Source organism: Ambystoma mexicanum, chromosome 1q, assembly GCF_040938575.1.
Source record: "Ambystoma mexicanum isolate Mex_15411 chromosome 1q, UKY_AmexF1_1, whole genome shotgun sequence".
Classification (NCBI taxonomy): Eukaryota; Metazoa; Chordata; class Amphibia; order Caudata; family Ambystomatidae; genus Ambystoma; species Ambystoma mexicanum.
Genome location: NC_090922.1, coordinates 148,616,395 through 148,633,690, shown reverse-complemented (window position 1 = coordinate 148,633,690; position 17,296 = coordinate 148,616,395).

The window sequence follows — 17,296 nt, the reverse complement described above, 5'->3', positions numbered from 1 at the left end:
GGGAATTAACAAAACAGTAAAGTCCTCATTTCATTTTGAGCCGCATGCAAGAAACCTTAACTGACTGTAAATAGCAAATGCAATATAACTTTTTGATCTTTTTTGCAATTTCATATTTGATTGTTCCGGCTAGCAATCTGTTCTTGGCAACTCGAGCTTTTGACCAATTATGGTGTCATAACGTCGTCCAAATGGGCCAGGCCCCACAAATCAGATTTATATGTACAGCACATAGAGCATTAGATCACACACATTCTTTGCATTGAATGTATTTTGTATAATGAACAGCATTCAAAGCCAGTAACTGTACAGAGCGGTATCCAAAACACTTCAAAGGGACTTCCCAGGAGCTGGACTGAGGTGCACATTTTTGTCAGTGTAGAACAAGTCAGAATTACATTGTTTTAATCCTGAGTTATTAAATTGCTCAAAGGAATTAGTTCATGACTCTCAGCGGTGAAGTATTTTGGACTGCGTGCCAGTAATTAGTGCAAGTGGAGCGCATGCTGTTGCACGCTTTGAACTGCGCGCGAACCTGGGATCGCTTAGAGCATCTCAGAAGTTATTCCACATGGTAGCATTGAACTTGAAGTGAACCGCGCGCAGCCGCCCAGCAACTGGAGTCACTTTACTTTAACTCGGTGGGCTAGTATAAAGGATGTTGTGTACGGATGCCTAGGGGCGCCATTAATAACTATACATTGTGCTGTGTGCTCTATTCCGCTACCGTGACATCACGCCAGTGAAAAACCAAGTCATATTTCACTGGGGGGGCGTGATGTCACGGAATACAGCATTTCCTCTGCCTCATGCGGGTCTTCTCAGACCTGTGGGAAACAGAGGAAACGGCATGCCTTGCCCAAGGTCCCGCACCACGCTTAGTAGCACGCGTATCCCACTGATAGTCTAACTGCTGAGTGTGGACCTGCCCCTTAACAACGCAGCAGCTGCAAGGGGGTCACTCTGACAGACCAAAGGACCAACTCGCTCAGGGGACTCGGTAGTAGGTCAGCAAGGGGAGAGCCAGCCTCATTATTTTGTGGGAGCTATAGGACGGTTTGAGTGGGGCCATAAGTGACCTCATTCAATGCCCCTCCAGCTACCTGCATGCCAACAATTCGTTGTGCCTTTGTTTTGTGCACTCTTGCCTTGGTAATAATAAGCTGTCTCTCTGTTCTCAACTGTCTTAAAAAATAGAGGCAAACAATTTAAACTTAGAGGACAGTGTTGATAAGTTACATTTGCTTTGAAAAAAACAATTCACCTTGTAAAAGTTATGTGAGGTGGCTATAGGTACCAGCATAGTGAGCTAACCTGCATTAGTATCTCACCAGGAACTGGGCCATTAATTAACACATTGTGTGGATGACCCCCAACTTCCTCTGGGGGTCAATATCTAATAGAACTCTCTTTGGGCCATCTTTCACCCCCATTCAGAGGAGATCTACCTTTTAGAGATGCTGTCCTCTACCACTGAACACTTGTGTCTGCTGCCTTTTCATGATTGTAAAAATGTAAACACTCTACTCTCACAGGTGCACAATTTGACAGGCTCATATTGTTGCTCTAAGCAGTTCCGATATGAACGGGAAATGTATGGATGGGCGCATTGAACTGCGCAAGGGTAACCGCGGGGGGAGTAACTGTAATGAGACATCTTGCTTCGAAAAAGACTATGTGACGGTAAGTAACTATCATAAAGCATTGGCCGCTCTATATATGTAGCACAATAAACAGGTTGGTATGGAAGAATATTCTGTACAAAGTATATGTTGTTGCTAACAGGAAAGACGCCATATTAGGAACTTCATTTCCTTGCTGATGCCAAAAGAATGTCACCTTTAAAATAGCTTGCCCCATTGGGGAGTAGATTTATGATAAATAAATAAGACAGTCTCGAAAAAATATGTAGAAAAACCTTGGCATAGAAACTATAAACCCCATTATTGTTTTGTTTTGATATCACAGATCAAGATAACATATGATCTAAAAATGAAATAGACAATCTGAGCACCTGTATAAGAAATGTTTCTCCCGTAAAGGTAATACAAACATGTTTTTTTTTAAATAAAATTGTCATCCATGACCTGCAGGCACCACTTGACTACTGTCTCTATAATAATAGGAGCACCTGTCATTTTTTAAATGGTGGCACTCCATTAAAAATCCTAATGAAATCCTTCAGGGTAATCAAACCCATGAACAGGTATTTGTTACTTTTCAACATATGTCCATGTTGGATGCAAGGATACAATTAAAAACAAATTAAGTTACAATAAACTATCTCACTTTACATTGTCGCTCACAGGTTTTTAAAAAAGGGATTTGTGCTTTGCCCCAAGACTGTACGAGAAGAACAAAAAGGAGGAATTTTCATGATGAAACTCCTTTCTTTAAAAATACCTTGTTCTGAATAAGAAACTGATACCCCTGATGAACTTTCTCGAAAAAATTATGTTTATGAACTGAAACATGTAGGGTGTTATGTACAATGATGCATATTAAGAATATGTCTCTGGACTAGTGACATATAATGTATTGTCAATCATTATTTTAATAAAATAAGCAAGTTAGAACAAGCACTATCAAAAAGATGTAGAGTTCTAACAAGAGGTACTATCATGTTAACTCAAAACGAATTGAAATAACAAAGAAGAGTTGCATGAGTTGCATGCTACTATAGTACTTGGGGAATTGACAATTTGGGTGGAGAATACACATAGTTTACCAGATTGCAAACAGGCTTTTTGAAGGGCGTGGGCACTGTGCAGAGTGGACTAGTGCTTACTGCTTGTGTTTCTGATATAGGAGCCAACTCTGGTCGCTCACTATATGTAGTGGTGATTGATCTATCATCCACCTTCCATAATGTAAATCTGTCCCTGTTATGGCAGAAGCTGTTGATGTGGTGGATAGAGCGGTCTGTTGCGGATGATACAGATGCTGTACACGGGTAACTATACCAAGGTCAGACTAAATACCCTTGGCAAGCTCTCCAGAGACATTTATTTGAGGAAGGGAGTTTGCCATGGGTGTGTCCTTGCCACCGCTTTATTTAATGTGTATTTAACTGATTTGTGGGAGGAAAGCAAGTCATGGGAGGGCTACTCACCTAGGTGGTCCGTTCTGAAGTTAGGATGTATTGCATATGCAGATGATCTCACCCTGATAGATTATTCTCCAGACCGATAGCAGCGCCTTCTTTCAGGATTTGAGGCATACTTGACTTCTAACCAGCTTCTCATTGATTCAATGAAATCCTATTTTATGACTTGTAGCACCGGTAGGAAACCCACAAGCCACACTTGGAAGATCAATAATGAAGTCATAAAGAAAGTAGGTTGTCTCTGCTACTTGGGCTTTGTATTGTCCACTAACAAAACAGCTTGAAAGACATAAAGTAGGATGGAAGAAAAGGCTCACTCCTGTCTCTCCCTGTTGAAATCGGTTAAAAGTAAATTATGTGCATATTCACTAAGTCCCTTAATTGAGTTCTATAGATACAAGTTATCTCCAATAGTATTGTGGAAATGTGAGTTGATGAATCTTAATAATAGGACTTTTTGGAAGGTAAAATCTTGAACCAAGCACTGGGTCTCCCGATTCCGTTACTCTCAGCGTCATTAGACTAGAGCTGCCTTGGCTTCTTGGTGGTCACAGTATATCAAAACAAGCCTTTGTTTATCGATTAGATTTATGCAAATCGAGAAGCCTTGTCTTGTCTTTTGTCTAAATGATCTCATATTAAAATCCCATAAAAAAATAAAAAAAGCGGAGATGTGAATTGTTCACCTCTATGCTGAATTTGAATGGCTCTGAATCTGAAGCAGTGTTAGAAAATAAAATTAAATACTGGGATAGATCGATGGACAATCAGGACTTGGGTAGACTGAAGCTCTTTACTGGTCAAGAATTCCTATACCTTCCTTTAAAGGACTTAAGATGTTACTTAATGAAATTTCCATCTTCGAAATTTAGACTTAATTGTCTTCCGATCCTTGAGATTGTTGGTCCTAAAATAGATATTCCAATGGAAATACGACTTTGCAGATTATGTGCAAATGTACAGAGACTTTAGTATACTTACAGGGTAATTCATAGAATTTCGCAGAAAAGTGTCGCAAGCGGCTGGCGCAGAGTGTCCGCGTGCGATTGACAGCGCCAGGCACGTGCGCTAAAACCGATTTCCGCGCACAGCGTATTCATGGATTTCAGGCTCCCAAACCAGCCGTGGCGCAGAGTATCGCAGCGACCCTGCAGCAGCGCCAGTAACGCCCCCAAGAACGCCCTCGCGCAAGGAAAAGCCATCAAAATCGCTAAATCATCGCAAAGGGCAGCGCTAACCCTGGACCAGTCCACAGGGCTGCCAAACAAGGAACGCAAAGCGGGTAACGTGCATATCAGGGGTACGCGTGAAGTTTTACACGCGATTAGCCAGGGCACGTGTATCACAGGGGTACGCAGGAATTATCACACGCGATTTGGCTGGGTACGTATATTACAGGGGTGCGCGGGAATTATCACACGCGATTTGGCTGGGTACGTGTATTCCAGGGGTGCGCGGGAATTATCACACGCGATTTGGCTGGGTACGTGTATTCCAGGGGTGCGCGGGAATTATCACACGCGATTTGGCTGGGTAGGTGTATTACAGGGGTACACGGGAAGTTCTACACGCGATTCGGCTGGGTACGTGTATTACAGGGGTGCGCGGGAATTCTCACATGCGATTTGGCCAGGTACGTGTATTACAGGGGTGCGTGGGAATTATCACACGCGATTTGGCTGGGTAGGTGTATTACAGGGGTACACGGGAAGTTCTACACGCGATTCGGCTGGGTACGTGTATTACAGGGGTGCGCGGGAATTCTCACATGCGATTTGGCCAGGTACGTGTATTACAGGGGTGCGTGGGAATTATCACACGCGATTTGGCTGGGTAGGTGTATTACAGGGGTACACGGGAAGTTCTACACGCGATTCGGCTGGGTACGTGTATTACAGGGGTGCGCGGGAATTCTCACATGCGATTTGGCCAGGTACGTGTATTACAGGGGTGCGTGGGAATTATCACACGCGATTTGGCTTGGTACGTGTATTACAGGGGTGCGTGGGAAGTTCTACCCGCGATTGGCCAGGGTACGTGTATTACAGGGGTATGTGGGAATTATCACACGCGATTTGGCTGGGTACGTGTATTACAGGGGTACACGGGAAGTTCTACACGCGATTCGGCTGGGTACGTGTATTACAGGGGTGCGCGGGAATTTTCACATGCGATTTGGCCAGGTACGTGTATTACAGGGGTGCGTGGGAATTATCACACGCGATTTGGCTTGGTACGTGTATTACAGGGGTGTGCGGGAATTATCACACGCAATTAGGCTGGGTGGGTCCTCACAGGTGTTCCCTGTACACCCTCCACAGCCCCTGCAGGCAGCCCACAAAACAGGGGACTATCCTGCACACCTGCTCATGGCCCCCTGCACCCCCACCCCCCAGCAGTGCAGGGGCAGCCTCCACCAGGCCCCCACTCATGTCACCCACCACCCCCACCCCCAGCCACCAGGGTCATCCTCCACCAGGCCCCCACTCATGTCTCCCACCACCCCCACCCCCCAGCAGTGCAGGGGCAGCCTCCACCAGGCCCCCACTCATGTCCCCTATCACCCCCACCCCCCCGCCACCAGGGGCACCCTCCACCAGGCCCCCACTCATGTCTCCCACCACCCCCACCCCCCAGCAGTGCAGGGGCAGCCTCCACCAGGCCCCCACTCATGTCACCCACCACCCCCACCCCCCAGCCACCAGGGGCACCCTCCACCAGGCCCCCACTCATGTCTCCCACCACCCCCACCCCCCCGCCACCAGGGGCACCCTCCACCAGGCCCCCACTCATGTCTCCCACCACCCCCACCCCCCAGCAGTGCAGGGGCAGCCTCCACCAGGCCCCCACTCATGTCTCCCACCACCCCCACCCCCCAGCAGTGCAGGGGCAGCCTCCACCAGGCCCCCACTCATGTCCCCTATCACCCCCACCCCCCCGCCACCAGGGGCACCCTCCACCAGGCCCCCACTCATGTCTCCCACCACCCCCACCCCCCAGCAGTGCAGGGGCAGCCTCCACCAGGCCCCCACTCATGTCTCCCACCACCCCCACCCCCCAGCCACCAGGGGCACCCTCCACCAGGCCCCCACTCATGTCTCCCACCACCCCCACCCCCCAGCAGTGCAGGGGCACCCTCCACCAGGCCCCCACTCATGTCTCCCACCACCCCCACCCCCCAGCAGTGCAGGGGCACCCTCCACCAGGCCCCCACTCATGTCTCCCACCACCCCCACCCCCCAGCCACCAGGGGCACCCTCCACCAGGCCCCCACTCATGTCTCCCACCACCCCCACCCCCCAGCAGTGCAGGGGCAGCCTCCACCAGGCCCCCACTCATGTCTCCCACCACCCCCACCCCCCAGCAGTGCAGGGGCAGCCTCCACCAGGCCCCCACTCATGTCCCCTATCACCCCCACCCCCCCGCCACCAGGGGCACCCTCCACCAGGCCCCCACTCATGTCTCCCACCACCCCCACCTCCCAGCAGTGCAGGGGCAGCCTCCACCAGGCCCCCACTCATGTCTCCCACCACCCCCACCCCCCAGCAGTGCAGGGGCAGCCTCCACCAGGCCCCCACTCATGTCCCCTATCACCCCCACCCCCCCGCCACCAGGGGCACCCTCCACCAGGCCCCCACTCATGTCTCCCACCACCCCCACCCCCCAGCAGTGCAGGGGCAGCCTCCACCAGGCCCCCACTCATGTCTCCCACCACCCCCACCCCCCAGCCACCAGGGGCACCCTCCACCAGGCCCCCACTCATGTCTCCCACCACCCCCACCCCCCAGCAGTGCAGGGGCACCCTCCACCAGGCCCCCACTCATGTCTCCCACCACCCCCAACCCCCAGCCACCAGGGTCACCCTCCACCAGGCCCCCACTCATGTCTCCCACCACCCCCACCCCCCAGCAGTGCAGGGGCAGCCTCCACCAGGCCCCCACTCATGTCTCCCACCACCCCCACCCCCCAGCAGTGCAGGGGCAGCCTCCACCAGGCCCCCACTCATGTCTCCCACCACCCCCACCCCCCAGCCACCAGGGGCACCCTCCACCAGGCCCCCACTCATGTCTCCCACCACCCCCACCCCCCAGCAGTGCAGGGGCACCCTCCACCAGGCCCCCACTCATGTCTCCCACCACCCCCACCCCCCAGCCACCAGGGTCACCCTCCACCAGGCCCCCACTCATGTCTCCCACCACCCCCACCCCCCAGCAGTGCAGGGGCAGCCTCCACCAGGCCCCCACTCATGTCTCCCACCACCCCCACCCCCCAGCCACCAGGGTCACCCTCCACCAGGCCCCCACTCATGTCTCCCACCACCCCCACCCCCCAGCAGTGCAGGGGCAGCCTCCACCAGGCCCCCACTCATGTCTCCCACCACCCCCACCCCCCAGCAGTGCAGGGGCAGCCTCCACCAGGCCCCCACTCATGTCTCCCACCACCCCCACCCCCCAGCCACCAGGGTCACCCTCCACCAGGCCCCCACTCATGTCTCCCACCACCCCCACCCCCCAGCAGTGCAGGGGCAGCCTCCACCAGGCCCCCACTCATGTCTCCCACCACCCCCACCCCCCAGCAGTGCAGGGGCAGCCTCCACCAGGCCCCCACTCATGTCTCCCACCACCCCCACCCCCCAGCCACCAGGGTCACCCTCCACCAGGCCCCCACTCATGTCTCCCACCACCCCCACCCCCCAGCAGTGCAGGGGCAGCCTCCACCAGGCCCCCACTCATGTCCCCTATCACCCCCACCCCCCCGCCACCAGGGGCACCCTCCACCAGGCCCCCACTCATGTCTCCCACCACCCCCACCCCCCAGCAGTGCAGGGGCAGCCTCCACCAGGCCCCCACTCATGTCACCCACCACCCCCACCCCCCAGCCACCAGGGGCACCCTCCACCAGGCCCCCACTCATGTCTCCCACCACCCCCACCCCCCAGCAGTGCAGGGGCACCCTTCACCAGGCCCCCACTCATGTCTCCCACCACCCCCACCCCCCTGCCACCATGTGCAGCCCCCACCAGGTCCTCACAATGTGCGTAATGGTCAGCCTCCACAGCCAAAAAGCCCTACCAAGTAACCCATTCACCCACATGGAAATGGAAATCACATGTTACACCCCCAATGTTCATGAAGCAAATGAACCCATGTCCGTCACACACATATTTTCCAATTGAATGGGAAAACACACAACATGACATGCATGAAACCAATGAGATGAAACCACACAGTGAACAATGTAAAAAAAAATGTATTAGAAAAAAATACGAATGCTAAAGAAAGAAAACTAACTACAATGTAAATGTGAAAAAAGAAGCAGCATGTCCGCATAAAAACACAAAACTAGAAAATCTAATCCAAAAAATTTTGTCCAAAGTGAAATGTCAAAACTCTCCGTGCAACAAAGAACTATGTACAAAAATAACAAGGGTCCATCATCACAACAGAACTAAGGAAACCTCCTAAAAAACCTACCTAAATATCAACTATATACACAAAGTGGAGCAGTGTCCGTCGACTCCAAATCATAAGAAAAAACAAAGGAAACCTAAAACTAAAGAACTATATACAAAGGCGGCGGGCAAGTCCAGCGGCTCACTCTGTGGTGTTCCGGGCCAGGGCATCATCGAACTCCTGTTCGATGTCCCGGAGGCGGTCCAGTTCCATGGCCCCGAGGGTCCGCAGGGACGACGCCGTGTCCTCCTCCAACCCCCTGCGGATTGCCTCGAGGCACTCGGCCCGCCTCAGGGCCCTCCGCATGGAGTTCTCCGCCCTGACCATTGTGAGCCGCGCCTCTTCCGCCCGCCGCCGCTCCGCACCTATGGCGTGGCCCAACCGCTGCCACACGGAAGACACTCACTGTCCTGGGTCCTCCTGCCCTCCGGCCGATGCCTGCCCCTCCGATGTCGAAGGCCCCGAGCCTTCATGGCTCCCACCATCTTGCTGCTGCTGCTGCTCTGCCTCTGCCCGTGCACTGCCTCCTGCTGCCTGCACATCCTCCGCCGGCTGGGGTGCAGTTGTTGATGTGGCCACCCCTGCTGGACGTCCGACTCCCGACTGTGGCAGGGATGCCTCCTCCACCAGCCTGGCCGCACTGTCAGAGGCAGCTCCACAGGGCACCCAGGTGACTGATGGGTGGGAAGATGGCACAGAGGACGACTGGCGCGTAGGGGGTCCAGTTGAGGAGGGGGTCGGAACAAGCCCCATCAGACGGAGGAATCCGGTCTGGGTGACCTGTCCCAGCAGGCTGACGTGGTCAACGAGCCATTCGAGATGACGTGCAGTCTCTCCATGAAAAGACTGCAGGTCACCTCGCATGGCCCGTTGACGCAACGCCACACCAGCCAGGACAGGCTCAACCCGGACCTGGATAGCCACGTCCGCAGGCAGAGGAAGGCCAGTTGACGTCAGCTCATCCCCTGCCTGAAAACGGGTCTGGACGTAGGCATCCCTGCTGGTGCAAGATGATGCAGGGACAGGATCGGGGACAGGATTGCACACAGGCACCTCCGCGGCCGCCTGTGCTGCCTCCTGTCCCTGGTCCTGGACTGCACCACTAGCACCAGTGGGATCCCCACCTCCAGACCCCGTCTCTGGTGCTTGCACGGCCTCCTCCTCCACCAGACCCCCCACCAACCTGGATGACTCTGTGCCATCTTCCCCTGTTGGGCCCTGTGGGGTCCCAGCTGCCCCTTCTGCTGCCGAGGAGTCCAACTGCAACCTCCGCCTCTTGGACCTCCCCCCGGCAGCTGCGGCCTGGGACGCGGCACTGGACTCCTCACTCCCCGACGAGATGACAACACGGGAGGGGAGCCGGGCCTTGCGTCTCCGGCTGGCGGTCAGATCCCCGCCGCTGTGCTCCACAGCACCTTCTCCGCCCTCTTCATCAGTTGACGCTGCAGACAGGGAGAAACAAAACACAGGCATCAGGGCACTGTACAATGGACACATACACGCATGACAGTTGCACATGAGTGGCATTGGCAAACCTCAGACATGTCATCACAATCCCCAACACACATGTCATTGCAACTGGCACACATGAGCCATACCACAGCCATATCGCAACTGCCACCTCCATCCCTACACATACAACAGCATCAGCAGCCAAAGGGGAGCCATACATCACATGCAACACAGGAAGTGCACCACACATGTACACACACCACCACACTTGCATGCATGTCTACACCTCTGCCAAGTGTCGCACTGTTCAGACGGGCATCCATGTCACATCTGCCAATCAGGCTTCCACATACCGCTGTCACATGCATCCATGTAGCATCACTGTTGCACCTTTGACAAATACACACACATGCACATGTACACAGTGCTCATACATGCAGCCGAAAACAACATACATGCCTGACATCACGGACATGTCTACTTACATACACATTCATCCAAACATGTGTGCACGCACAACTGCATTTGCCATGCAAGCCCACACACACAAGCACCATCCATGTCTCACACATTACAGCCCTCGCATGTGTCAGCCCCACGGCCCTGTACACCCCCACCCATACTCCACCCCATACAAACAGATGTGCAACCGGCACAATGGGGAATGATCACCACACGCCCTGCTCACAACCAGGATGCATGTACACTCACCGCTCGACTCCAGACGGCTCTGCTTCTCTAGGACCTGGACGTGGAGCGCTGGGGATATGCGTTCCAGGACCCCCATCTGTTCTTCCGACAAGTTGCCCCGGCGCCCCTTGGCATCCGCTGCCTTCAAGAGGCGCCGGGCCTTGTTCAGGGTCCTGGACCTGAAGTCCTTCCAGCGCTTCCTGACATGTTGTAAGTCCCGGACTGCCACCCCCTCCGCGTTGATGGCAGTCACGATGTCAGTCCAGATCCGAGTCCGTCCTTCCTTGTCGGCGCGGGAACTTCCAAAGAGGGCATCATACTGCCCCAGGACTTGCTCCACCAGGACACCAACTTTGGTGGCACTGAAGCTGGTGCCCCTCTGCCTCTCTGGCCGGGGGTTGTCAGTGGTCACAGATGGTGTTAGCCCCGACATGACAACCCCAGAGGCAGGAGTGGGTGGGCAACTGGGTCCTGGGGCTGGGCTGTGGAGCGATGGAATTCCAGTCGGGAGTCTTCTGTTCCAGCAGGGGTGGTCACAGCAACAGCACCCCTGGCTGATGTGCAGGCAGCAAATGGCAGTGCACGTGGGCAGCAGGCAGTCAGGCAGCAGCAGATAGCAGGTGGGAGCGTGCTCGGGGCTCTGGGGGGCAGTAATTCGGCCTTCTGGGCAGGAGCGTGGTCTCCCGTGTGCTCACGCGTGGCCAGCTTGGTACGGAGTGAATTGGCACGTGAAAATCCTGCACGTCAGCGTGAAAACCGAGGAAAGGCCCTTAGCGCGTAAGCGCGTCAGCACGCATACGCGATTCCATTGGACCAAAGGCCCTCAGCGCGTAGGCGCGTCTGTGACGTGACCCGCACGGGTGTTTCCCACACAGCACGTGATGACAGAGCACACGTGGAAAGACTGCACGTCAGAGTCTCATTGCGTGTGATTGGTGGAAATGGCCGTACACCGGGATACAGGTGCGCTGACGTACTTGCGTGTGTAAGTGTCCGCGCACACCTCATATACACGTACATAGGCCAATCGCGTGTACACGCACTTTTGTCCAATTACACGCGATGAGACTCTGACGTGCAGTCTTTCCACGTGTGCTCTGTCATCACGTGCTGTGTGGGAAACACCCGTGCGGGTCACGTCACAGACGCGCCTACGCACTGAGGGCCTTTGGTCCAATGGAATCGCGTATGCGTGCTGACGCGCTTACGCGCTAAGGGCCTTTCCTCGGTTTTCACGCTGACGTGCAGGATTTTCACGTGCCAATTCACTCCGTACCAAGCTGGCCACGCGTGAGCACACGGGAGACCACGCTCCTGCCCAGAAGGCCGAATTACTGCCCCCCAGAGCCCCGAGCACGCTCCCACCTGCTATCTGCTGCTGCCTGACTGCCTGCTGCCCACGTGCACTGCCATTTGCTGCCTGCACATCAGCCAGGGGTGCTGTTGCTGTGACCACCCCTGCTGGAACAGAAGACTCCCGACTGGAATTCCATCGCTCCACAGCCCAGCCCCAGGACCCAGTTGCCCACCCACTCCTGCCTCTGGGGTTGTCATGTCGGGGCTAACACCATCTGTGACCACTGACAACCCCCGGCCAGAGAGGCAGAGGGGCACCAGCTTCAGTGCCACCGAAGTTGGTGTCCTGGTGGAGCAAGTCCTGGGGCAGTATGATGCCCTCTTTGGAAGTTCCTGCGCCGACAAGGAAGGACGGACTCGGATCTGGACTGACATCGTGACTGCCATCAATGCGGAGGGGGTGGCAGTCCGGGACTTACAACATGTCAGGAAGCGCTGGGAGGACTTCAGGTCCAGGACCCTGAACAAGGCCCGGCGCCTCTTGAAGGCAGCGGATGCCAAGGGGCGCCGGGGCCACTTGTCAGAAGAACAGATGGGGGTCCTGGAACGCATATCCCCAGCGCTCCACGTCCAGGTCCTAGAGAAGCAGAGCCGTCTGGAGTCGAGCGGTGAGTGTACATGCATCCTGGTTGTGAGCAGGGCGTGTGGTGATCATTCCCCATTGTGCCGGTTGCACATCTGTTTGTATGGGGTGGAGTATGGGTGGGGGTGCACAGGGCCGTGGGGCTGACACATGCGAGGGCTGTAATGTGTGAGACATGGATGGTGCTTGTGTGTGTGGACTTGCATGGCAAATGCAGTTGTGCGTGCACACATGTTTGGATGAATGTGTATGTAAGTAGACATGTCCATGATGTCAGGCATGTATGTTGTTTTCGGCTGCATGTATGAGCACTGTGTACATGTGCATGTGTGTGTATTTGTCAAAGGTGCAACAGTGATGCTACATGGATGCATGTGACAGCGGTATGTGGAAGCCTGATTGGCAGATGTGACATGGATGCCCGTCTGAACAGTGCGACACTTGGCAGAGGTGTAGACATGCATGCAAGTGTGGTGGTGTGTGTACATGTGTGGTGCACTTCCTGTGTTGCATGTGATGTATGGCTCCCCTTTGGCTGCTGATGCTGTTGTATGTGTAGGGATGGAGGTGGCAGTTGCGATATGGCTGTGGTATGGCTCATGTGTGCCAGTTGCAATGACATGTGTGTTGGGGATTGTGATGACATGTCTGAGGTTTGCCAATGCCACTCATGTGCAACTGTCATGCGTGTATGTGTCCATTGTACAGTGCCCTGATGCCTGTGTTTTGTTTCTCCCTGTCTGCAGCGTCAACTGATGAAGAGGGCGGAGAAGGTGCTGTGGAGCACAGCGGCGGGGATCCGACCGCCAGCCGGAGACGCAAGGCCCGGCTCCCCTCCCGTGTTGTCATCTCGTCGGGGAGTGAGGAGTCCGGTGCCGCGTCCCAGGCCGCAGCTGCCGGGGGGAGGTCCAAGAGGCGGAGGTTGCAGTTGGACTCCTCGGCAGCAGAAGGGGCAGCTGGGACCCCACAGGGCCCAACAGGGGAAGATGGCACAGAGTCATCCAGGTTGGTGGGGGGTTTGGTGGAGGAGGGGGCCGCGCAAGCACCAGAGACAGGGTCTGGAGGTGGGGATCCCACTGGTGCTAGTGGTGCAGTGCAGGACCAGGGACAGGAGGCAGCACAGGCGGCCGCGGAGGTGCCTGTGTGCAATCCTGTCCCCGATCCTGTCCCTGCATCATCTTGCACCAGCAGGGATGCCTACGTCCAGACCCGTTTTCAGGCAGGGGATGAGCTGACGTCAACTGGCCTTCCTCTGCCTGCGGACGTGGCCATCCAGGTCCGGGTTGAGCCTGTCCTGGCTGGTGTGGCGTTGCGTCAACGGGCCATGCGAGGTGACCTGCAGTCTTTTCATGGAGAGACTGCACGTCATCTCGAATGGCTCGTTGACCACGTCAGCCTGCTGGGACAGTTCACCCAGGCCGTATTCCGCTGTCTGATGGGGCTTGCTCCGACCCCCTCCTCAACTGGACCCCCTACGCGCCAGTCGTCCTCTGTGCCATCTTCCCACCCATCAGTCACCTGGGTGCCCTGTGGAGCTGCCTCTGACAGTGCGGCCAGGCTGGTGGAGGAGGCATCCCTGCCACAGTCGGGAGTCGGACGTCCAGCAGGGGTGGCCACATCAACAGGTGCACCCCAGCCGGCGGAGGATGTGCAGGCAGCAGGAGGCAGTGCACGGGCAGAGGCAGAGCAGCAGCAGCAGCAAGATGGTGGGAGCCATGAAGGCTCGGGGCCTTCGACATCGGAGGGGCAGGCATCGGCCGGAGGGCAGGAGGACCCAGGACAGAGAGTGTCTTCCGTGTGGCAGCGGTTGGGCCACGCCATAGGTGCGGAGCGGCGGCGGGCGGAAGAGGCGCGGCTCACAATGGTCAGGGCGGAGAACTCCATGCGGAGGGCCCTGAGGCGGGCCGAGTGCCTCGAGGCAATCCGCAGGGGGTTGGAGGAGGACACAGCGTCGTCCCTGCGGACCCTCGGGGCCATGGAACTGGACCGCCTCCGGGACATCGAACAGGAGTTCGATGATGCCCTGGCCCAGAACACCACAGAGTGAGCCGCTGGACTTGCCCGCCGCCTTTGTATATAGTTCTTTAGTTTTAGGTTTCCTTTCGTTCTTATTATTATTTGGAGTCGACGGACACTGCTCCACTTTTTGTATATAGTTGATATTTAGGTAGGTTTTTTAGGAGGTTTCCTTAGTTCAGTTGTGATGATGGCCCCTTGTTATTTTTGTACATAGTTCTTTGTTGCATGGAGAGTTCTTACATTTCACTTTGGACATAATTTTTTTGATTTGATTTTCTAGTTTTGTGTTTTTATGCGGACATGCAGCTTCTTTTTTCACATTTACATTGTAGTTAGTTTTCTTTCTTTGGCATTTGTATTTTTTTCAATACATTTTTTTTTCCATTGTTCACTGTGTGGTTTCATCTCATTGGTTTCATGCATGTCATATTGTGTGTTTTCCCATTCAATTGGAAAATATGTGTGTGACGGACATGGGTTCATTTGCTTCTTGTACATTGGGGGTGTAACATGTGATTTCCATTTCCATGTGGGTGAATGGGTTACTTGGTAGGGCTTTTTGGCTGTGGAGGCTGACCATTACGCACATGATTGGGGATTGTGAGGACCTGGTGGGGGCTGCACATGGTGGCAGGGGGGTGGGGGTGGTGGGAGACATGAGTGGGGGCCTGGTGGAGGCTGCCCCTGCACTGCCGGGGGGTGGGGGTGCAGGGGGACATGAGTGGGGGCCTGGTGGAGGTTGAGCCTGCACTGCTGGGGGGTGGGGGTGGTGGGAGACATGAGTGGGGGCCTGGTGGAGGGTGACCCTGGTGGCTGGGGGGTGGGGATGGTGGGAGACATGAGTGGGGGCCTGGTGGAGGCTGCCCCTGCACTGCTGGGGGTGGGGGTGGTGGGAGACATGAGTGGGGGCCTGGTGGAGGGTGACCCTGGTGGCTGGGGGGTGGGGGTGGTGGGAGACATGAGTGGGGGCCTGGTGGAGGGTGACCCTGGTGGCTGGGGGGTGGGGGTGGTGGGTGACATGAGTGGGGGCCTGGTGGAGGCTGCCCCTGGTGGCTGGGGGGTGGGGGTGGTGGGTGACATGAGTGGGGGCCTGGTGGAGGGTGCCCCTGGTGGCTGGGGGGTGGGGGTGGTGGGCGACATGAGTGGGGGCCTGGTGGAGGGTGACCCTGGTGGCTGGGGGGTGGGGGTGGTGGGTGACATGAGTGGGGGCCTGGTGGAGGCTGCCCCTGGTGGCTGGGGGGTGGGGGTGGTGGGTGACATGAGTGCGGGCCTGGTGGAGGGTGCCCCTGGTGGCTGGGGGGTGGGGGTGGTGGGAGACATGAGTGGGGGCCTGGTGGAGGGTGACCCTGGTGGCTGGGGGTTGGGGGTGGTGGGAGACATGAGTGGGGGCCTGGTGGAGGGTGACCCTGGTGGCTGGGGGGTGGGGGTGGTGGGTGACATGAGTGGGGGCCTGGTGGAGGCTGCCCCTGGTGGCTGGGGGGTGGGGGTGGTGGGTGACATGAGTGGGGGCCTGGTGGAGGGTGCCCCTGGTGGCTGGGGGGTGGGGGTGGGGGTGGTGGGAGACATGAGTGGGGGCCTGGTGGAGGGTGACCCTGCACTGCTGGGGTGTGGGGGTGATGGGAGACATGAGTGGGGGCCTGGTGGAGGGTGACCCTGGTGGCTGGGGGGTGGGGGTGGTGGGAGACATGATTTGGACATGGGTGGGGGCCTGCTGGCAGGTGCCCCACAGTGCTGGGGGGTGGGGGTGGTGGGGGACATGAGTTGGACATGTTTGGGGGCCTGCTGGCAGGTGCCCCACAGTGCTGGGGGGTGGGGGTGCAAGGGGACATGAGTTGGTGTTCATTAGTTCAAGGAGACATGTGCCTTTGCTGGGGGGCATGCCCATGGTGGGTGGGCTGTCTGCGGGACATGACCAGGGATGCATGGTAGTCCCCTGTGGTGTGGGCTGCCTGCAGGGGCCGTGGAGGGTGTACAGGGTACACCTGGGAGGACCCACACTGTCAAATCACATGTGGAACTTCCCGCGCACCCCTGAAATACACGCGCCCAGGCTATTCGCGTGTGGGACTTCCCGCGCACCCCTGAAATACACGCGCCCAGGCTATTCGCGTGTGCCACTTCCCGCGCTCCCCTGATATACACGCGCCACCAGGCTATTCGCGTGTGGAACTTCCCGCGCACCCCTGAAATACACGCGCCCAGGCTATTCGCGTGTGGAACTTCCCGCGCACCCCTGAAATACACGCGCCCAGGCTATTCGCGTGTGGAACTTCCCGCGCACCCCTGAAATACACGCGCCCCCAGGCTATTCGCGTGTGGAACTTCCCGCGCACCCCTGAAATACACGCGCCCAGGCTATTCGCGTGTGCAACTTCCCGCGCTCCCCTGAAATACACGCGCCCAGGCTATTCGCGTGTGGAACTTCCTGCGCACCCCTGATATACACGCGCCACCAGGCTATTCGCGTGTGGAACTTCCCGCGCACCCCTGAAATACACGCGCACAGGCTATTCGCGTGTGGAACTTCACGCGCACCCCTGAAATACACGCGCCCAGGCTATTCGCGTGTGGAACTTCCCACGCACCCCTGAAATACACGCGCCCCCAGGCTATTCGCGTGTGGAACTTCCCGCGCAC